This window comes from Petromyzon marinus, chromosome 29, assembly GCF_048934315.1.
Source record: "Petromyzon marinus isolate PM22_M1 ecotype Great Lakes invasive population chromosome 29, UKy_Petmar_22M1.pri1.0, whole genome shotgun sequence".
Lineage (NCBI taxonomy): Eukaryota > Metazoa > Chordata > Hyperoartia > Petromyzontiformes > Petromyzontidae > Petromyzon > Petromyzon marinus.
Window position 1 is genome coordinate 4,999,260 of NC_133695.1, and position 24,008 is coordinate 5,023,267.

Here is a 24,008-nt window from a genome sequence, read left to right on the forward strand (position 1 = left end):
CACAATCCTCACCATCATCCCGCTCACCATCATCACCATCACCCCATTCACCATCACCCCACCCACCATCGTAACCGTCACCCCACTCACAATCATCACCCCACCCACCATCATCACCATCACCCCACTCACCATCACCCCACCCACCATCATCACCATCACCCCACTCACCATCATCACCGTCATCTTCATCTAACTCATTGTCTATAATCCTCATAGTCTAACCGATTATTATCAATGTTGTCATCATCGTCGTCATCATCTTCATTTATCCACTGCTGCATAAAGGTATCCCCACGGGCGTGGCCACGCCGCCTGGTGCCCAGATATTACTGAGAGGTGGTGCATCGGGTGAGCGGACTTCTGGATTAATTAATCCGGAGACGTGAATTTGATTCCCGATCGCGGCTCAAACCAGAACCTGTCCTGGGCCTCTCTTGGTTCGGACTCGGCATTCGATTGAGTACCTGGTGGGGTGTACAAACATCGCCACTGGAGAGACAAAGGCGGCCGAGGCGTGGTGTTGGCCGCCCCACCACCTCGTGTGCCGTCCGGGCCTTCGTCGGTGCTACTCGCAAACAGCACTTGCCCCAACAGTCTGTTGAGGCTATACGGAGGATCTTTGTCTCTAATGTGGATGTCTTAGTGCAGTCATGTTGTGGCGAGCCTCCCTGGCACAAATCTGCCACTCCAAAAGAGGCTTGCATCTGCGTACAGTTAGCAGGAGGTCCATTGTCTTAAACATTATTTTTTTAATTGTTGCAGGGTCTAAATTTAGAGTTCGCTGCCGCGCTCCGCTAACAAAGGTCGCACGTGGGAGCTGAAACAGCGTCGCGGAGGAAACCTGCGGCAGGAAGTTGGAAATTGACGCGCCGCCGCAGAGCGCGCGTGTGCTGACGGACGTACTCGGCCACGTCGCCGTCGTAACGTGGAATTTCCAACGGTGACTTCAACGAACGCCGGTCGGCGTTGACGACCGGCAGCGGCGTGAGACGCAAGGTCGTCAAAGCGGCGGGCGATACTCTCGTTAACAGCTCGCCACGGTGGCTATGAGATGTTGACTACCTCGCCTGGTATGCAGGAGGGTCGTGGGTTCGATCTCGACCTTGACTCCTGCTGCTGTATATTTGGAGTTTGCGTGTCTCTCTCTCATCATCATCACGGTGGCTATGAGATGTTGACTACCTCGCCTGGTATGCAGGATGTAGTGGGTTCGATTCCGACCCTGACGCCTGCTGCTGTATATTTTGATTTTGCACGTTCTCCCTGTGGTCGCGTGGATTTTTCTCCGAACCCTCTGATTGTTCCCTTGCAAAAGGTGTCTATGTTGGTGTTTGAACATCTTAAAACTTGTTTAATTGCCAGAAAGGGTAAAGCCTATTCTTAAATGTTTTCATCAGATTTGCTTGCCTTGAAATCAAACGATGCTGCTGCTGCCGCTGATGAGATGATGCACTCGCAGAAGGCTGATGGGTCGTGTAAGAATGTCAGAGATATTTATTTTGGTGATGAGGATAGACACACACATATATTGTGCATACATATGATGGAGATATATCGCGTTCGCTTATCTGTTCTAAATTGGAAGCGATTCATCACGAGTCTAGCCTTTTAACCTCAAGTTCCTTTGAGAATCCGGATCGGTCTTTGGCACAATGGTGTAAACACTTCGTGTTTTGAAAGGTCTTGGGGGGGTCCTAGCACGTGACTGCTGCCCCCCTCCCTCCCACCTCCCCCCTTCCCACCATCACTCCCGCTTGTTATTTTCCGTCCCGGGCGAGACTGGGGCTCTATAAATATCCGCTCTGCGTCTCGTATTCGCCTCCCGCGTCACGCACGCGTACAAAAATAATATTCACATGTATACGACTGTGCCGGTGGTGATGCCGCTGCTGCTGCTGCATCGCCAGCGCAGTCGTTGTTGTCGCCGGGTTAATACCGCGCGTGTGTTGGTCGTTAGGATGTCCCGACGTTTCGGTTCCACGTGCCGCTAGATCGTTCAGTCGCGAGCAGACGACTGCAGCTTACTTTAGCCTCTAGCGCTCTTGATCAACTGGGAGCAATTTGGAGGCTTGTGAGATCAAATCCCGGTTGTGATGGGTTGCCACTCAGCCAATCATCATCTCTGGGGTCGCTAAAATTAGCATGCACAGTCCCCCACTTGCTTTGTGAGGAAGTCACGTGGCTGTCCTATGGAGATACCCCTTCCCCCCCCCCGCCATAGGAATGTGGAATGTCCGCCCACTGGCTCAGGGATGTAAACAGAAGATATGCACCGTATGGATGCTCACCTTGGAATCTATTTATATACATATATACATGTACTTTTTTTTTTATAAACCAAGCATGGAATGGTTGTTTGCCCAACAATATATTGGTATTTATTCATTTATTTACGGATCTCCTAATGGAGTCGCCTTGTCGCGAGCCGCGCGGTCAGAGGTCTCATTTCGCATTTGGTCAAGCGGCTCGCAGGGAAAACCAGAAGAAGAACACGGCCGACAAAAAACGTGGATTCGCGATAGGGTGGACGCGGGGGAGAGGGTGGACGTGGGGGGAAGGAGAGTGGACGTGGAGGAAGAGGGTGGACATGGGGGAAGGAGGGTGGACGTGGAGGAAGAGGGTGGAAGTCGGGGAGGGGGTAGACGTGGGGGTGGACGCGGGGGAGGAGCGTGGACGTGGGGGAACGAGGGTGGACGCGGGGGAGGAGGGTGGACGTGGGGGAAGGAAAGTGGACGTGGAGGAAGAGGGTGGACATGGGGGAAGGAGGGTGGACGTGGAGGAAGAGGGTGGAAGTCGGGGAGGGGGTAGACGTGGGGGTGGGGGTGGACGCGGGGGAGGAGCGTGGACGTGGGGGAACGAGGGTGGACGCGGGGGAGGAGGGTGGACGTGGGGGGAAGGAGAGTGGACGTGGAGGAAGAGGGTGGACATGGGGGAAGGAGGGTGGACGTGGAGGAAGAGGGTGGAAGTCGGGGAGGGGGTAGACGTGGGGGTGGGGGTGGACGCGGGGGAGGAGCGTGGACCTGGGGGAACGAGGGTGGACGCGGGGGAGGAGGGTGGACGTGGGGGAAGGAAAGTGGACGTGGAGGAAGAGGGTGGACATGGGGGAAGGAGGGTGGACGTGGAGGAAGAGGGTGGAAGTCGGGGAGGGGGTAGACGTGGGGGTGGGGGTGGATGCGGGGGAGGAGCGTGGACCTGGGGGAACGAGGGTGGACGCGGGGGAGGATGGTGGACGTGGGGGAACGAGGGTGGACGAGCACACGAGCCAATCAAATGCTCGCCCAAGCCCTAGACCTAACCGGCTCGCCATCCAGCCACTGATCCTCGCGCTGTAACCAACCAGACGATAATCGTGGCCATAAACCTTTCGTGACCAGTTACTCGGGGTGAGCCACGGCTCTCGCCCTAGCGGCAACGAACTCGTTACGAGATCGAGTCCAACCAGCCCTAAGTCGTAGCCCGTTTCATCTTGTGTTCCATATCCGATCTTTTGCACTCTCCCATCGTGTGCGTTCTGTTGTTTCTCGGCGAAACGTTCTGACACGCCCCTCCTGGACACCTGTGGGAAAGAGCTTTACAGCTCATCGGATTCTTCCAGGATACATATGTTTATTGTGATTCCGAATCGCCTTGGGTGCAGTATTGATTAGTCAATTAACAACGCGCGCGCGCGTGTGTGTGTGTGCACGTGTGTACGTGTGTGTATGCCCGTGTGTACGTGTGTGTGTGCACGTGTGTATGTGTGTGTGCACGTGTGTACGTGTGTGTGCACGTGTGTGTGTGCGCACGTGTGTACGTGTGCAACGGAGATGCCATCAGTGGTCTGAGTGAAGCCCGTTCCTGTGCCACCTCTGGGTCGACTCAGCCTTAAATAACAACCTTGTTTGTGCGACGTTGTCATCAGCGTCGACAAGGGGGCAAAACAAAAAGGGCGGAGCGGGTGGTTTCGACCAATCCCAGAGTGCCCCCGCGAGCCTTAATAGGTGCTCGCAAACAGTACTTTCCTTGACCTGGGTCTGTAAGGCGATACGGGTAGGGATCTTTGTGTGTGTGGGTGTGAAGGGGGATTCCTTCCAGACGTTTCAAGACTGGGTCAGTGTAGCTAAATGTAGTGTTTCGAGTGCATGCGCGTGAGAGTGTGAGAGTGTGAGGAGGCGATACGGGGGGAGCTCCCCTCTTTGTCGTGGGGAGCGGTGGCGTAGTGGTTTAGCGCGTTGCTCTACGAACCTCCGCTTCACGCGAGTTCGATTCCCGCTCACAGCCTTAGCATCGACGAGGAAATATCTGAAACGATCCCTTGGCCTCCTCCCTAGGTCGACTCAGTATGTACGGCGGTTCGTTTTTGTTGTTATTTAAACGCCAACATCAACACTTAGGGAGACAAAGGCGGCCGGGCGGGCGTAGTGCTGGCCACCCACCCTACCCATGTGCCGCACTGGCCTCTCTCGTCGTAACAGCACTTGCCATACAAGTCTGTTCAGGCTATACGGGCGATCTTTGTCTTGTGTGCGGATAACAGCACGCGGAGCGGCGGTGGCAGTGATCAGCGCGAGCGCGCCACGGACCCGGCAAAACCCGAGTTCGATTCCCGCTCACGGCCACCCAACACCCGGTGACGATTATCTGAAACCTCCCCTAGGTCGGCTCAGCCTCAAACGAGTACCTGTAAAGTATGCATGTATACACCGCGTACTGTATTGTACACGTGGGTGCGTGGGTGCGTGGGTGCGCGCGCGTGCGTGCGTGTTTCCACGCGTGGAACCTCCCACCGAATTCTAGACGCTGGGGTCAGAGTCATCGAGGCTAAATTTAGTGGCGAGCGGGCGGCGCGCAGCCAGCCAGCCAGCCAGCCCACGCGCGCTTCTGAAAATACTCCTCGAGCCGCGCGTTCTACATTAGCTCCGGCCCCCCCCCCCAAAACGCCCCGGCCCCCCCCCCCTCTACCTCGGGCCGTCAGCAGGAACACGAGAGGCTCGCTGGGTCGCGGCGGGGTGGAGGCAAAGAGGGGGGTATGGCGGAGGGGGGGCAAGGAAGATTTCTGAATTTTTCAAGTCACGAGGTAATTGGCTTTGTCGGGTGGTGGAGGGTCGTGGTGTTAAAGAAGAAATTATATTCAAGCCGACACGATCTAACTAACCCGGTCTAACTACCCCGATATAACTATCCCGATCTAGCTACCCCGATCTAACTATCCCGACCTAACTAACCCGATCTAACTATCCCGATCTAACTACCCGATCTAACTATCTTGACCTAACTACCCCGATCTAACTATCCCGACCTAACTAACCCGATCTAACTAGGCTGATCTAACCAACCCCATCTAACGAAACCCGATCTAACTAACCCGATGTGTAAGTCACGCCCATGTGTGGGGCACGCTGATGCATAAGCCGCTCTTACACGCCCACGTGATTTACACGTCCCCACGTGCGTATGCACGGGATTTAGAGCCAGTGGTGAAAATTCCACGTTGCTATGGTGGGGCGCGAGTGTATCTACACATAGGGCAAGCCACTGACGACTTCCTCACGGAGGTAATTACTCATTTTAGTTACAATACAGTACCCGTTTTATCGACCCTGGAAGGATGATGGGCTGAGTCGACTCCCTCCCACCCACACCGCTCCCCCAACCCCTTAAAAGGCTGGTGGGGGATAGATAGAGAGGGGGGGGACTAAGGAACTACCGTGGCGATCTCGACCAAGGCGAACTAAACCCCCTCCACCCACCAATCCTCACGCACACGGCCACCGCTGCGGGTTCGTTACCAAACATAGGCAGGGGGCTGCGTCAGAGATGGGCGGTGGTGGTGGAGTGGGGCGAGGGTGGGGGAGGGGGTCGTGGTGGTGGGGGGGGGGAGGTGGGGGGGGGCAACGGCCGGTTGTGTGTGGGGGGTGGTGGGTTGATGGAGCTGGGAGTCGGGATGGAATTTGGGGTTGTCTGTGAATCGACAACCCCAAATTTTCAACTTTTGTTTTAAATACGGAATGGTGATTGGGTGGGTGCGGTGGCGGGGGGTGGGTTAGTGCGTCTTCTAATCGGGTGAATACGGTAAGCGTAAGTTTGTGGTCGCGCGCGTGTGTGTATGTAAGTATGTTGAACTTATTTCGCATCTCGCGCGGAACACACCGTGCACGTCGGAGTAGCGGGGACGAGGGATGAATGAGTGAGAGGGGGAGCGCGGGAGGGGGCTACCAATCTAATCCGGAAGCACGGGGGTGAGGGGTGAGTCGTGGCGGTGGCTGGAGGTTGACACACACCGTGGAAAACCCCCATGTCTCATTTTACGTTGAGTCTACCTAGGGGAGACCCTAGGGCAGGCTCTAATATTGGGTGCCGCCATCTACGCGTGGGTGGGGGGGGGGGTATCCCGGTTCGCCGGTAACCGCCCCCTCCCACGGAAAGCCAAACTCGTGAATGGAATAGCCCAAAAGTCCCCGATGCGACAGGACCCTCCTGGAGACGGAGTCGCTGAGACTCCGCGATTGGCCAAGGGAAGAATGATGGCCCTGAAAGATGACGCTATCAATAATATTCACGAATGTGTGTGTATGTGTGTGTATGTGTGTCTATAAGTGTGTACTGTATGTGTATGTGTGCTGAACTTCTTTCGCGCCATACGTCTGAGTTGCGGGGGAAAGACCACAAACTAAACACAAACAGCAATTCGAAAGAAATTAGTTTTCAATCATCATCATCAGTAGCAGCAGCAGCAGCATGATAATTAGCTGTTTTTCTAGTTAATATTATTGGATTCGTGACCAGAAATATGTTAGCGAGCACCTATTAAAGCCAACACGGCATACGGAGGTTTGTGGTTTGGCCAGAACCACGCGCTAACCGCACACAAAGACAAAGATCTCCCGTATAGGCTCAACAAACTGTTGGGGCAAGTGCTGTCGACGAGCACATAATGAAGGCCCGCACGGCACACGAGGGGGTGGGTGGCCAAAGACCGCACACACGCACACACACACGCACACACACACGCACACACGCACACACGCACACACGCACACACACACGCACACACACACGCACACACACACACACACGCGCACACACGCACACACACGCACACAGGCACACACACACGCACACACACACGCACACAGGCACACACACACGCACACACGCACACACACACGCACACACGCTGCTCCTCTGGTCAACATCATAAAGCGCTATGATGCGACTCGCTCTGCGGCAGCGTGTCGGAGGGAGTGTTGTGCGTCCGTGTGTGTGAGAACTTTACAGCGTGGGGAGCGGTGGCGTAGCGGTTAGCGCGCTGCGGTACGAACCGGGCGACGCGAGTTCGATTCCCTGCTCACGGCCACCAACACCTGTGGCGATTATCTGAACCGATCATGGTCCTCCCCTAGGTCGACTCAGCCTCAAATGAGTTCGCGGTGCGTAGACATCGCCACTGGGGGAGACAAAGGCGGCCGGGTGTGGTGTTGGCCACCCACCCCTTCGTGTGCCGTGCCGGCCTTCATAGATGCTCGCAAACAGCATTTTCCCCAAGAGTCTGTCACAGGCTACACGGACGATCTTTGTCGTTGAACTTTACAGCTGGGTGTGTGAGAAAAAGACAAACACCTCCCGTCGTATTGTATGATTTCTATAACGCTCGTTCACCCGGGAAATCCTCGCTGTCTGCATACAGCAACTCTTGTTTTCAGGAGCGTCCTGTCAAGTTGATTGTACAAGGTTGACGATCTTGCTGCTGTTTCTTCTTTTGTAATCCCAATGGACATTTTGAGCATTGGGATATGTTTTTTTGTTCGGCCAATTGCTCGTGACATTGCGTGTGTGTGGGGGGGGGGGGGGTATTTGTTTTATTTTAGCTATGGGATGGGAAAACCAGGAGGAAACCCACGCAGAACATGGGTTGATCAGACACACGGTGGCTAGGAGATGTTAACTACTTCGTCTGGTATACAGGTTTGTGAAAAGTCTCCGCTCATCTGACCCCGGTGAGTGAGCTGAACGAATCTAAAATCGGCGCGTTGTTGCACGATTTGGTCAGGTGCGTCACGGTGGCTAGGAGATGTTAACTACCTCGCCCGGTATACAGGAGGTCGTGGATTCGATCTCGACCCTGACGCCTGTTGTATATTTGGAGTTTGAATGTATCTCTCACTCCACCGTGATCGCGTGGAATTTTCTCCGTGTCCTCCAGGGGTTTTCCCTCCGAATTTAGAAACACGCGTTAAGCGTACTTGACGGCTATAACTTTCCCTGCGATGAGCCACTTCGTTGAGCTATCATTTGTGGCCAGGTCGCTTCTGAAAGAAAAAAAGTAGCTGTATAGGTCTTACCTGATAAAGTAAAAAAAATAGTTGATAGTCGTATAGCTCTATATCCCCCATACACAAAGGCACCCTAGTCGGGAATCGAACCCAGAGCTGCCCCTTCCTGGCTGTGGAGGCGTGAAGCGTTGCCACTGCACCACCATGCTGCCCTACAGATTGCAGCTAAGTTGGTCAACAGCGTTCGAATCCCGGCTCACGTGAGTGGCGATCGATATCTGAACCGGTCCTGGGCTGGTGCTTCCCTAAGTCCACTCAGCCGTAAATATGGCACCGCCTATGTGTGTGTGTAGAGCGGCAATTCTTAGGGAGTCACAAGGCGGTCGGTCGTCGTCATAGATTGGCACGCTCTGTTCACGCGCAAACCTTACTAACTGGCCGCATCGGGTGGAGGTGGGTACACGACACAGTTACAGCTACGCGATATAACCCCAGAACACGTTCTCGTGAATAATATTGGTCGTGAAAAACCTCCGTGCCGGGTGCTCGCGAGCAGCACTTTCCCCAACATCCTCGAAGTCTACACGGGCGACCTTTGTGCGTGGATCACGTGGTGCCACGGTGATTGCCACACCGTTCCATCGTCCATTCCCTGTGCTCACCAACGGCACTTTGCCCCAACCGTCTGCGCCTATACGGGGGTTCTTTGCCTTTTGTTATGCGGGACGCTGTTGATAGAGGTGCGGGTGCAAAGTCCGTTTTGTTATCCAGACAGACTGCTGTCGTCATCACAACACACACGCACGCACACTCTAAACACACAGTGTAAAGACAAAGGGCCCCCGTGAAGTCATTTAACTAAGAGGGCAAGTGCTGTTAGCGAGCACCGAATGAAAGTCGGAACGGCACACGGAGAGGGGGGGTTGGGTTGCTAGCACTACGCCCGGCCGTCTTTGTCTCTCCCCAGCGGAGATGTTTACACACTGCACCATGTACTCATTTGAGGCTGAGTCGACCTATGGGAGGCCCAGAACGAGTTCAAATAACCGTCGCCGGTGTTGGCCGTGAGCAGGAATCGAACCGGGGTGGCCGGCTTCGTAGCGCAGCGTGCAAACCGCTGCACCACCGCTCCCCACTGCACAACAACATGACGCCATTCGTCACCAAGTGTCGGTGACGTCACCACGGCGCTTGTGCCAGGCTACGTGCGCTTTAAGGCCACGTGAAGTGTCGAAGGCTCGCTGACAGGAAGTCACCGGGCAGGCCCAGGTGCCAACTGTATTTTAGCCGCCCGGCGCTCCGGTCGTTGTTGTGAGCGTCGCTCCACCTCTGCCCTGCCCGGCTTTTGGATGGGCGACTGCCTCCAACTGCCCGGTGTGCGTCACTTCGCACGCACGCGCATACGGGGAACGGTAACAGCTGCCGTTCGCAACGAACGCGGACGTTGGTGTCACCTGGAGCGCTCGTGCCAGGCTAGGTGCGATCTAAGATTCCAAGGTGCAATGTGCAGCTCGAGACGCGCGCATGCCCTCTCTCACGAACGCAAACACACACACACAAACGAACGTGCACACGCACATACACGCTGACACGTACGTATAAGCAGTGATAAAGATCGCCACCTACACCGACTTGGGGCAAGGGTTGTTCGCGAGCACGTGTCCAGGCTAACGTGGCGTGGCTGGCTGGGTGGGTGCCGAGCAGCACCACGCCACGTGCCACCTTTTCTCTCTCCAATGCCGATGTCCACACACCGCACCACGTATGTACCGTGCGTGGAACTTCTTTCACACCGTACGTAGCAGCCGACCGTGCTAACCGGAGGTGCGGTGGGAGGACAACAAGCTAAAGCAGTTTTAAAGAAATTAGTTCTCAATCTAGATTATTTAAAAGTGCATAGCGCCAGTGGCTTCCTAATATCGGAAGGAAGAGCGCGTTCCAGACGGACGCAGAAGCCATCTGAAAGCGCGCGATGCGGCGAGTAACTTTGTTCGATGGCTGGCCAATGTTGAACTTCTTTCGCACCGTATGTCTCCAAACCGTGCTAATCGGAGGTGCACCGGGTACTCATTTAAGGCCGAGTCGACCTAGGGGAGGCCACCCAGGATCACATACGTAAATGCATACATCCAAAACGAAAAATACAAAGATTATCGGGTATAGCTTTCACACTATTGGGGGCGAGCGGTCTTAGCGAGCACCTAAGAAGGCCGGAACCGCGGACGCACGCGGCCTCTATTGAGTTCTCTGAAACTTTCCTCCCCTCCCTCCACCTCCCTCTATCCCCCCCCGCCGCCGCCTTCCCCCAGTCCCTATAGCGGTAAGAGCTGCTGGGGAATGTACCCCGGGGTGGACGTGACACCACGGCGCAAACGAAGCGAGCAGACTGACATTCACAAATTAACTTTTAAAAAAAAGTTATTACTACGAACTAACCACTAACAATAACCACCGGTTTTTTTTGGTTCTTTTTTTTTGGTCCGGATTGTAAGACGCTCCAGGAAAAAAAGTAAGACGCATCCGACGAACGTTTTCCACGATGTCGCCAGAGTTTTATACGAACTCTCGGTCACTCGCACTCGTAACCCGATTATAAGACGCAGCCCCCCCCCGCCCCCACTCCACGTGACTTCGCCGCGGGGGGGGGGGGCGCAAAGGCACCGTGCGTCTTATAATGGAATGCGTCTCCGAGAGCAGTTCGAGAAGAGCGACCGCCGGACGGACGATCGAACGCCACGCGCTCACCGAGGACGTGGTGGTGGTGGCATCGGCCGTTTATGTGTGCACACGAAAGGTGACGATGGTGGTGGTGGTGGTGATGGGTTTGTTGACATCACGTGTGCTTGCGCGTGTGCGCGTTGAACTTCTTTCGCACCGTGCTCGTCGGGAGGTTCGGGGAATGGATCGCGAGAGATAGCGATGGAGGAGAGAAGCCTTCATGCAGCACTGTGGATTGACAATGGCCGTTGATGATGATGATGATGGTGGTAGTGGTGTACAAAGCCACTGTGAAATCTGTCAGCGGTTGTCCTACTGATGGATTCCCCCGCTCAGCTGGTGGCTGTTGGCAGGAGGAGAAGCCCCTCGTTTTAGCCAGAAACCGTGTCCTCAGCAATAACCACAACCTACACCACCACAACCACTACAACCACCACTACCACCACCACTACAACAGCACAGTCCTTCGCGAGAAGCTCGCGGAATCGGACTCGGATCCTGGGCGTGTCTCGTTTCACGTGACCCTATTTCGAGAGCTCAATTCCACGAAATCAGGCCAAGGGAATCTAAAATATGGGTCGCATCTCCCCATCTCGTCTCCTCCTCCTCCATTCCGCTCTCTTATCACTCGCTCCGCGTATTCTTCTCGATTCCCATTCCACCGATTCTCACTTTCACTTTCTCCATCTCCTCCGATTTATCACTTCCCCATCATTTCACACTCCCTCCTCCTACTCCTCCATCATTTCTCTCTGCTCCATTCCACTCTCCCCCTTCTCTTATTATGATGTGCACATTTGAAAGTGATTTGTTTACCAATTCCTATAATTTGGACTCCCATTGTGTGTTTGTACTGTGTTGTTGTAACGTTCTGATCCCGTGCCACTTACTGGACATCTGTGAAAAAGAGCTTCATAGCTCATCGGATTTCTATAGTTTATGTAAATATTCTGATTCTGTCCTCTCCTCCTCCATTACCCTTCTCCCCGCTCCTACCCTCTTCTCTGTTTCCACGTCGCTATCTCATTGTATTCACCTCTTGATGCGCCGTCTCTTGTCCTATCCATCTCCTTAAATCCCCTCCTCACTCGCCATCTACCTCCTCGTATCACCAGCGCACACCTCCACCACCACCATCACCACCTCATCATCATCATCATCATCCCCATCTCCGTTTCTCTCTCTCTCTCTCTCCTCTTCGGCATCTCCGTTTCACTCCCTCCTGAGTCCACTAGCCCCTCACCTCCTCTTCCTCCTCAACCCCCCCACTCCCCCACCCTCCTCTACCCCCTCCACCCAATGCTCCTCGCCTCTGGGAGAAAAAAAAACGCGCAGATTTCTCGTTACCGTGACCGGGCTGGGCCGTGAGGAATGCGGCTTGGCCGGGATTGGAGTGGGGTGTGTGGGTGGTGAGGTGGTTGTTGGTCGTTGATGTCGTGGTGTAGAGAGAGGCGGGCGGGGGGAGGGAGGTGGGGGCTCAGCGTCAAGTTACCCAGGGTCACGTGTGAGGAATGTGTTATTCTCCCGTTCAGGTTTTCTTTTATTTCCCACCCCCGTTTTTTTCCTGGGCCCAGGTCGGTGGATGACGATGATGCTGATGATGCTGATGATGGTGATGCTGGGGGAGGTTTTCATTTTGTTGACGTTAAAGCTTAGTAGAGAAGTGTACGGCAGCGGTATGAGGACCACCAACCACGGAGATGGAGCGATGAGATCGGTGAATTTTCCGTGGAGGGAGATGTTTTGGGGGGGGGGGGGGGGTTGGAAGGGGTGTCTGGGGAGGGGGGAGATGGATGGGTAAGCTGCGTGGACCGCGAAAGATTGCGACATTATTGAGAGGCCTTCATCCAGCAGTGGACAGCACACGTGTCGTCGTCACGATGACGCTGATCCCCATCCTTCATCCAGCAGTGGACAGACCGTGAGGCTGACGATGATGCTGAGGTTGGGCTGAGCGGCCGCGATCTCGTGAAGATGCTGGGTTGGGGTTTGGTTCTGGATTGGCTGCCAAGGGGTCAAACCGTAAGGGTTGTTGTGATTCTTTTGCACAGGCACGACACCCCCAGTGGCCTTGACAGGCGACGTTTCAGGCAATGACTCTTCTTCTTCAATTCCCTGCTATAAAGATGGGTCATGTCCCGAAACGTCGCCATTTTACACGTCCCCACCCACCCACCTTGAGTGCGGTGCTAGTGACGAATTTGCCGTGTTGTGTCATTGGTTAGGGGAGTTTGAGTTGGGGAAGGCAGTGAGTGGGGATGGTTGTGTGGTGTGGAAGGGTGGGTGGGTGGGTGGTGGTGATGGTTGGGCTCTGATCGTGGCCTGATGATGTTGCCAGCTTGCAGTGGAGTCGCGATGTTGCAGATAGCTCTCGGCACGAGGGATTTACCGCTGCCTCCTCCGCCTCCTCCTCGTGGCCAGGTCGCGCTTCTGAAAAAATAAATAAACGGATGGCTAAGTGGGCCTTAACCTAGTCAGATTTTTAAAAAATGTTTAGTTTTACTTGCGTATATATATTTTTTTAATGATTAGTTTACCTTGCCGATAATTTGCACTCCTAACGCGTTTGTGTTGTTGTTGTAGTCGTAACGTTCTGACCTGCTCCTACTACTGGACATCTGTGACAATGAGCTTTATAGCTCATCGGATTTCCCCTGCAGTATAAATACACAGATTCTGATTGCTCGTCGTGGTCGCCTTTGGGGCCCCTTCTGGCCCCGTGTGGACCCTGTGGCAGCTGCACCGCCTGCACACCCTCGCCAGCTACGCCACTGCAGGGCTCATGTTGCCTCGTCACCTTCATTGGGCTACAAACAAAAGGTTTAAAATGACTCCGTCTGAGCCAACTCGCGTTACATGACCTTTTTTTGTATTTACAATTTCTAATATTTTTGAAAATATTGATTTTATGCTGTGGTGTGGTTTTTGTTGTGAAGTCTACTCTAGCGTAGTTGCTTTTGTACTGATTTCTATTTTCTGCCGTTTCGGTGACCCGGGCGGGGGGAGGGGGCAATTGACCCTTGCAGATGACACTCGCCCTGTTCTCTCTCTTTTCTATCTTTCACACACGCGCGCGCTGCTTAAACAAACAAAAGCAGCGTTCACTCTGCGGGGTTAGGAGGGTGAGGGTCAGGTCAGTGACGGCGCTGACCAGGTCGCTGATTTCGGGAGGGATTCGGAGGAACGACGTGGCTTGAGCTGAGCAGGTGTTGGCCTTGCGGTTGGGTGTGGAGGTGGCGGTGGTGGGGTGGTGGCGGAGCGGCAGTGTAGCGGTTAGCGCGCCGGGCGACAAATTCCGGCGGCCCGAGTTCAAATCCCGGATCACGGCCACCAACACCAGTGGCAATTATCTGAACCCGCCGTGGGCCTACCCTAGGTCGACTCAGCCTCAAACGAGTACCTGGTGTGGAAATTATCGCCACTGGGGAGACGAAGGCGGCCGGGCGTGGTTTGCTGGCCCACCCACCCCGTCGTGTGCCTTGCCGGCTTATATGGGTGCTCGCAAACAGCACTGGAACGATCTGTTAAGGCTACACCAGGGTCACTTTGTGGTTCAGTTGTGGCTGCGATTGACGCTGAGAGCTGGAGTTAGGGGTTTGGTGTGATGGCGAGGGGGTTAGGGCGGGAGGGGGGGGGCTCACGTGGCTTGGTGTTAGGAAGTGTGGTTTTGAGGGCGGGGAAGGGGGGGGTTGCCCATATTTGACCCCAACACTGGCCAACGTGGGTGAGTGGCTGGGTGGGAGGGGGGAGGGTGGCGGCGTGGCGACGACTTGGAGAGCGGTTGGATGACGGGATGTGGATGGACGGTGGCGGAGAGGAAATGAGAGGGAGAGAGGAAGGGAGAGAGAGACAGAGACGGAGCGAGAGCAAGGTAGGGAGATGAGACAACAGGGAGCAGGAGACGTGGAGAAGGAATTGAAAGACGGGAGAGAGGAAAATGAGAGGGAAGGGAGAGGGGTCGGGTTAGGGTGACATGTGCCTCTAGTGGGACACGTGACGAGGCTGTGCGGTGAGCGAGAGATTTACTGGCGCCGGATTCCGCGGGCCTCGAAGTTTCTGTGTGTCGCGGTGTGTGTGTGTAGTGGGGAGCGGTGGTGCAGCGGTTAGCGCGCTGCGCCACGAACCCGGCGACCCGAGTTCGATTCCCGCTCTCACGGCCAACACCCAGTGACGATTTTCTGAACTGGTCCTGGGCCTCGCCTAGGTCGACTCAGCCTCAAATGAGTACCTGGTGCGGTGTGTAAACATCGTCGCTGGGGAGATAAAGGCGGCCGGGCGTGGTGTTAGCCACCCACCCCCTCGTGTGCCGTGCCGGCCTTCATAGGTGCTCGCTAACAGCACTTGCCCCAACAGTCTGTTGCAGGCTACACTGGGGATCTTTGTCTTTGTACGTGTGTGTGGGGGAGCGGTGGTGCAACGGTTAGCGCGCCCTGAGAGCCACGAACACGGCCAACGCCAGAGACGGCTATCTGCGGCGATCCCGAGCGATCCCGAGCCCTCCCCTAGGTCGACTCGGCCTCAAACGAGCACCCGAATGCGCCACACTGGGGAGACAAAGGCGGCCGGGCGTGGTCGTTTAGGCCACGCACGCCCCTCGTGCGCCGGTTTGCCGGCACTTGCCCCGCGAGACTGCTGGAGGCTACACGGGGAACCTTTGCCACGTGTGTCTGCAGTGATGTGACGCCCTGGACGTCCCTGTGATGCGGCGTCCACTGTAAACCCCACGTGCTCCCCCCCCTCTACCCCCCACGTGAAACACACACACACACGTGGCTATGTGTGTGTGTTGCGGTTATATTGAAACGGTCCTGGGCCTGCCCCCTAGGTCTACTCAGCCTCGAATTGAGTACCTCGGTGCGGTGTGTAGCAAACATCCCCGCTGGGGAGACAAAGGCGGCCGGGCGGGGGGGGGCTTGTGTGTGTGTGCACCTAGCCTGGCACCGGCACCGTCATGACGTCACCCGTGGAAACCGACTCGGCTTTCCTTGTAGGCGGCTCGCGAGCGGCACTTGCCCCAGCAGCCTACCCGGGGGACCTTTGTATGTTGACACGGGTGAGCGTGGCCCCGTAACTCGATCGTGTTTTCGCTCTCGCCGTGGATACAGTGCGTCTGGACGGTGTGGCGGCGGTGTGGGGGGGGGCTGTGGGCGCCTGTCACGACTCTCCAACCCCCTCCCACTCCACTCCCCCCATTCCTCCATCCAACCCCTCCCCACCAACCCCCCTGCTCCGCCACAAGATCCATCCGCTCTCTCTTTTGCATCTCCACCCAATCCCCACCCTCCCTTCCAGCCCACATTCCCTGCCCCCCCCCTCTTCAACCCACCCCACCTCCTCTCCATCCTCCCCGAATCCTCGGCGTCCGCTGCCCTCTACCCCTAACCCCTGCCCCCCTCCCTCTCGTCACTGCCCTCCGTTATCCGGGGTTGACGTCACACCCCAAACACGCAGTCTTTCTCCACCACTACCACCACCACTCACCCCACAACATTTCTTTCTGCCTCTCAAGAGCTCTTTTCATCTCTCTACATCTCTCTTCACATCTCTCTACATCTCTCTCCACATCTCTCTCTGCATCTCTCTCTCTGCATCTCTCTTCACATGTCCATCCCTCCACGTCTCTACACACATCTCTCTCGACCCCACGCTCTCTGTATCCATGTCTATATTTATCTCTCTCCAGCTCTCTCTGTAACCATCTCTATCTCTGCATCTCTCTTCACATCTCCATCCCTCCATGTCTCTACACACATCTCTCTCTCTCTCTACCCCACGCTCTCTGTATCCATGTCTATATTTATCTCTCTCCAGCTCTCTCTGTAACCATCTCTCTCTCTGCATCTATCTTCACATCTCCATCCCTCCATGTCTCTACACACATCTCTCTCTCTACCCCACGCTCTCTGTATCCATGTCTATATTTATCTCTCTCCAGCTCTCTCTGTAACCATCTCTCTCTCTGCATCTCTCTTCACATCTCCATCCCTCCATGTCTCTACACACATCTCTCTCTCTCTCTACCCCACGCTCTCTGTATCCATGTCTATATTTATCTCTCTCCAGCTATCTCTGTAACCATCTCTCTCTGAATCTCTCTTCACATCTCCATCCCTCCACGTCTCTACATACATATCTCTCTCTCGACCCCACGCTCTCTGTATCCATGTCTATATTTATCTCTCTCCAGCTCTCTGTAACCATCTCTCTCTCTCTCTCCAAAATTAACGGCCTCTCAGTTTCTCCTTTCATACTTCTCCAATTCTCTTTCACCTACATACTGTCGAGTTTATAAACCAACCCTCTGCTTATCTCCACCTCCATATTCGTCTCTTTCGCTATCTCTCTCTCAGGGGCCGTCCATGAATGACGTCACGCACCTAGGCGGTGGGGTCAGACATTTGTGACGATGTGTGACGAGGGGGGGGGGTGTTTGAGAAATGTGACGTCACATCAAAATGCGCAACTTTAAATAAACATAGACAACACGTTCTACTTAATTAAATATACTTTTTAATCAATGTTTTTTCCTACAACATCCGAGTGCAGCGCCACATTAAATACGCACTACAATAGTTTAAAGCGATTTGAAGCATGTTTTATTTTGGGTTGGGGGGGGGGGCAGAGCTTTGTGACGTCATATTTTAGGGGAGGGTTCTGACTTTTTGTGACGCCGTGTGACGAGGGGGGGGGGTCAAAAATCATCCAAAATCGCGTGACGTCATTTATGGACGGCCCCTCACTCTCCTTCACCCCCCTCCATATTTCCCCCAGTCTTTCTTCAGCTCTCTCCCCAGATGTGGTCTATTTCTCCAGATCTCTATACCTCTCTCTCTCCATCTCGCTCCCCACGTCTGGGCCTCCCCTAGGTAGACTCGGCCTCAAACGAGTACCTTGGTGCGGTGTGTAAACATCATCAGTGGGGCGATAAAGGCGACCGGGCGTGCCGTCCACACCTTCATAGAAGCTACTCGCTCACAGCACTTGCCCAGTCTGTTAAGGCTAAACTGGGGGAACTTTGTCTTTATTTGTGTGGCCACGCGTGTGCGGCAATGGTATGGGCAGCGGTGGCGTAGTGGTTAGCGCACTCAGTGCAGGATTAAGCTGGTGCGGGGTCAGTAGCATCTTACCTATAACACATTCTCCTGCGGAGGGAGCTGGTAGGCACGTTGGGTTGCTCAGTCAATGGCCAGGATCACCAACGGCGGCACCACGTGGTGTATTCCGCACAATATGCCCGACTGTGAGGGCGGGCACAAGCCGGCGTGAGTAGGTTAAACGTTGAGTTTTATAAGGGCACCACGGGGTGACCAGCCCCTCCCCACCCCCCACCCAGCCCCACCCTCCCCACCCAGCCCCTCCCTCCCAACCCAGCCCCTCCCCTCTCCACCCAGCCCCACCCCTCCCATTTTTGGATGCACGACAGACGGACGGACGGACACAATAATCCCCTGTGGGCTGCTGGTGTAGTAACCAGGAGGTCCCTACCAGTATAAGTTATTTTTTTGCGTGTCTGTCTGCGCGGGTACCTTGAGACGTTTTCTAACTGACAAGCTGTGGGGTTTACGGATCGAAAGAATACAACGGATACCACGCCGTATGCCCCGGGACAAACAAGCGCTATTGGTATTTCACATCTGTCGACTTTAAAGTAGCTAAATTAACAATTTATTCCTTTCATACGCACAGGGTGGCACCAGAGCACGCCTCTGCGCATGCTCGAGAAAGCTGGCTCCGTGAGGGTGGTTGCCTTAGCAATGCACACACGCGCGATCCGTGGGGGGGGGGGGGGGAGGGGGAAATTCTCATCCACGTTAAAAATGCCCCCAAAAAATTCACATAACGCTGAGGTAAATTATTCAAAGTGTGATGTTCCCCCATCCCAATTAGTGCACTTAATACTATTGGGTCGGTAGATACTACTATTATAGCCCTTAGATATTATTACTGTAGAGCGGGCGGGGGGATGGTGGGGGGGGAAGCAGCTGAGCCCCAGCATGCAAAGGTGCCACCTCGGCCGGCTGGGCAATATAGGCGAGGCCGGGGGCTCTGCATGGGACTAGGCCTCACCACTACACTGTGAAGTTAGTACTATTGTAGTGTATCAAATTACTCACACTGACACGGAGTAACAGATCACCTGCTTACAATTTATTAATCCTATTCTCGCAACAGTTGTAGGCACGCCTATGACTGCCTCTCACTGTGATCACACAACGCCACTTCCCCCTACCTGCTCTCATCTACTCTGCCCCGCACCTACTCGTCTCTATCTCGCCGCTGCTCCTTGCTCTCACCTATGCTGCCTCGCACCCACTCACCGGTCTGTCCCGGGCGGGGGGTTCAGCCAACACCCGCCCGGCGCCGAAGTGAGGGGCGAGGTCCCGTTGACGGTCCGAGCGGCAGTGACGAGACGTCTCTTCTCTTGGTCCCCGAACAACACCTCCCGCTACTCACGCACACTCCTGCTTATATACCCCTCCTCATTCCGAGTCCTCACGTGCCCCCTCTTAAGCTGGTGTCTCCACAGCGCCTCTCGCACTCGCTAATTATCGCCTCCAGCTTCCGCCTCTGCAGCACCTACTCCGTGCCCCAATGCTCACACCTGTTTGTCCCCAAATGCACCCTCTCAACTACGCTCACTGCGTACATCCCTTCTCTACACTATCATAGAGTAAATATATACTTTTATAGAGTCGGTATATACGACTAGAGTGGGTAGATACTACTGTAGAGTAGGTAGATACTACTGTAGAGTTTGTAGTTACCGCTACTATAGAGCGGGCGGTGGGAGGGGGGTATAGCAGCCCATCCCCAGCTTGCCAAGGTGCCACCTCAGCCGGCTGGGAGATCTAGACAAGGCCGGGAGCTCTCCATGGGACTAGGCCTCACAACGGCACATTGTTTTCTTACTAGATACTATTACAGAGTCGATATATACTTATAGAGTCGATAGATACTACTGAAGAGTCAGTAGATACTACTGTAAAGTCGGGAGATACTACTGCAGAATCGGTAGATGCTACTGTAGAGTCAGTAGATCCTGCTATAGAGTCAGCAGATACTGCTATAGATTCAGCAGATACTACTATAGAGTCAGCAGATACTGATATAGTTAGTCGTTACGACTATAGTCAGTAGATACTACTATAGAGTCAATAGACACTATAGATTCAGAAGATACTACTCTAGAGTCTAGTTACTACTATAGTCAGTAGATACTACTATAGAGTAAATAGATACTACTATAGATTCAGTAGATACTACTGTAGAGTGAGTTGTTACTGCTATAGTCGGTAGATACTGGTATAATCAGTAGATACTGCTATAGAGTCAGCAGACACTGCTATAGAGTTTGCAGATACTACTATAGAGTCAGCAGATACTATAGAGTTAGTAGTTACTGCTATAGTCAGTGGATACTACTATAGTCAATAGATACTATAGATTCAGTAGATGCTACTATAGTCATTAGATACTACTGTAGAGTCAGTATTTACTACTATAGAGTCGGCATATACTACTGTAGAGTCAGTAGATACTACTAGTCAGTAGATACCACTTCGGTCAGTAAATACTGCTACAGTCAGTAGATACTACTATACAGTCAGTAGATACTACTGTCAGTAGATACTACTACAGTCAGTAAATACTACCACAGTCAGTAGATGCTACTATAGAGTCAGTAGATACTGCTGTAGAGTTAGTAGTTACTACTATAGTTAGTGGATACTACTATCATCAGTAGTTACTACTATATTCTTGGTTCTTTCGGTAGAGTCACGTAGATAGAAAACAAAAATCTAAATTAAAAGCACAAAACCCGCGACGTTTCGATCGCAACACAAGCGGTCTTCTTCAGGTGATGGCAATACGTTCCAGAGCTCGATTCCAATGTCGAGGTCCCACTGCCGGCTACGAGGTGAGGGGCTTCAGGAGGGGGTGTCCGTGTCGATTTACTCTTCGCTCACCGCTGCAGTTGCATTTCCCAATTGAGAAAATAAAGCAGAGGAATGCGAACGTAATGTTTTTACATGTTTTTATTATTATTATCCGTTGTTATTGTTATGATTTGTACGATCCGCCTGCCACGTACGCTAGCGGTGCAACGCACGGCGATGGAGGCGGACGAATGCGAACCACGTGGTCGCAAAGGAAGGCAAGCCACGTGGTCACAAACGAATGGGAGCTCACGTGGTCACAGACGAATGCGAGCCACGTGGTCACTCGCAAGCCGAGTCAGGAGGGGCGACGAACGGATGAGGAGTGCGGGGAGCAAGAAACTCGCTCGCACACTCGCTCGCTCATGCTCACCCACGCTCGCAAACGTGAACGTAGACACAGACACACGAACGCAGGCACACGCAGACACACACACGTGAATGGCGACCCACACTCATCGACACTCCAGATAGACACGTGGGCAGCGATAAAACAAAGGTCCCCCGTATAGCCCTTGACCAGTCTGTTGGGGCAAGAGCTCTTGGCGAGAACCTTTCCAGGCCAGCACGTCACATGAAGGGATGGTGTGGCCAGCATCACGCCTGGCCGCCTTTGTGTCACCGATGTTTACTCACTGTGCCAGGTATTTATTTAAGGCTGAGTCGACCTAGGGTGGGGGGGGCTCAAGACGAATGCATTACACAGACTCGTCACCGGTGTTGACTGTGAGCGGGAATCGAACTAAGGTGGCTGGGTTTGTGGCGCCAGTGCGGTAAACACCGCGCCACCTGTCGACGCGAACGCAGGCACGGCACGCAAACACACGCAGGTCTCGCGTGAACGTGCGCCGGTAGATGCAACGCGGACACACGGAGCGCAGACGCACAAACACGGAGAGACAGGGGTGCGCCAACGCAGACACTCGTGGGCACGCGCAGACACGCACGGACACAGCAGTACCCGGCACCGCGCCCACCGCCCACCTTCCTCCATCATTCAGGGCAATCGCAACGTGAACCTCCAACCCCTGACCCACTCTTTCACCCGATTCCCCCAACAGCCTTTCCCACCTCCCCCCTCATTTTGACTTCAAATAAAAATGAGTAATTTAAATCCGAACCACATCCCCGCGTTGCTTCCCATCTCAACCCACAGCTCGCCCCGTCCCTCTGTCCCAGACCCCCCCCCCCCCCCCCCCCCCAACAAAAATAATTAAATCAAAACACCCCCCCCCCGTGCCTCCCCCACCCCCCTGCCTCCGCCCCACCCCCCACACAAAAATATAAACAGCAACACAAATCAGAACAAGTTTTTTTTTTAAACCAGACCCAAGTTTCCTTTTGTCCGTGTGCGCTTGCGCGCGTGCGCGTGTAGTGTACGATGTGTACGGGGCGTTCACGTGAGCGCGCGTGCGAGTGTGCGCGCGGGTGCACGCGGGCGCGTGCACGCTCCACTCTCGTGTTGACGCCACTCTCGCATCTTATGTACACGCGCACGACGTCATCACCGCTTGGAGAAATGTACACGTGCCCCCCTACCCCATCCCACCCGCCCGCCCGCCAGCGCTCTCGTTCGTGGTCGCGTGGGTTCCTGCTCTCGCCGGTGTTCGCTCGCCGGCCGGGAGTCGAACCTTATCTCCGCACTTCAGCTGGAGAGTCTCTCTCCGTTTGGCAGCTGTGGGCGTCGTCAAGTTTTTTTCGGGGCCATAACAACAACAAGCGACGACAACAACAACGGGCGTTCGTGCAGTTTTTTGTTGTTGTGAGCCGGTTTCACACCCGGCGAACAAAATCTTGCGTATCTATCGCTCATCGTCACCATCACCCAGCCATGGTCAGTCCACCGCTGGATGAAGGCCTCCGCTTCTCAGGCTGACGGTGCGACCTCCCGCGATGGAACGGATCCACTGGCGTTCAGGGGCCAGTCCCGTCGCTCTGTCTCCCGCGCGGGGTGGCTGTCCCTCGGCTCAAGTTGCATGTTTTGCGGAAATTCCACGTACCTGCGGACGGGGCGGTTAGGGGGTTGCGGGTGTGGATCATCTTCAATGGCACGGCCGGCCATCGTCGTCGTCGCCCACGAATTGCCGTGGTCACATGAGCCACACCGCGGAGAGCCGGCGGCGGCAGCGATGATGATGATGGAGGAGGAGCAGGAGCAGACTCGACCCTGCCACCCTCCAACGAGCCATCGCCACCGTCGCCGTCGTTCACTCGGGGTCGTGGTGTGGCGTTTGAAAGCCAACCGAAATCACAAACGTCTTCCATCCTCCTCCTCATCATCCTCTTCATCATCATCCTACTCATCCGCCGCCTTCTGAGTCCCACTCCAACTGGAACGGAAAAATTCCGGACAAAGAACAAGACTCAAGGGACGGGTGGGGGTGGGGGGGGGCCCGAGGGGTGGGGGGCGGGGCAAAGCGGAAATGGGCGCCCCCCCCCCAAAACGTGGACGTTGCAGACCCATTTTTAAGATTCGCTTCCTGATTTACATATTGAAGGTGGCAAGCGGTCGAAAGTGATCTCTCGTTTGCGGCCCTGAGCCGTGGCAGGAAATTCCACATTCCTATGGCGTGTGAGTGGGCGGGCGGGTGGCGGGGGAGCGAGAGTCTTTCCGACAGGACAACCGCCGTTGAAGTTGCTGAAAAAAGTGGTGCTCGTTTTTATCGGCCCCCTCCACCCCACCCCAAACCCACCGGGGAAAAGGGAGGGGTGGGGAGGGGACGTGTGACCGGCGACCTCCCCGATAGCACCGGCCGCTCGCTCGCTCCCACCGCCAGAGGCCCTCCGGCGGCGGTGCCCGCCAGACTGAGCTACATGCGGAAGAAAAAGCGTTCGAGCGACGGGCGTTTCGTGAGTCCCGTAGCGCCGCTCCACAAGGGGGGGGGGGGGGTGTCGATGCTCGTGACGATTGTTGCTGGCCGCTCGACGCTTTGGGCCTGAGCTCGGTGACGGCAGCAAAAACGTTGTTTCCACCTCGGTTACTTGCTGCCTCTGGGTGTTGCTCTCGGTTAATATCATTCCAACTGGGTGCGCGACTGCCCACAACCGGCTGGCAATCGGATTGCCATCAATCTCAACCGTGCAATCTCAACCACGC

General features: G+C 54.7%; 1 long non-coding RNA gene across 1 annotated transcript in view; it reads left to right on the forward strand.

Moving 5' to 3' along the window:
• LOC142929339 (uncharacterized) overlaps positions 1-24,008 on the forward strand; it is a 335,621-nt gene that overhangs the window by 1,350 nt on the left and 310,263 nt on the right. The window lies entirely within an intron of this gene.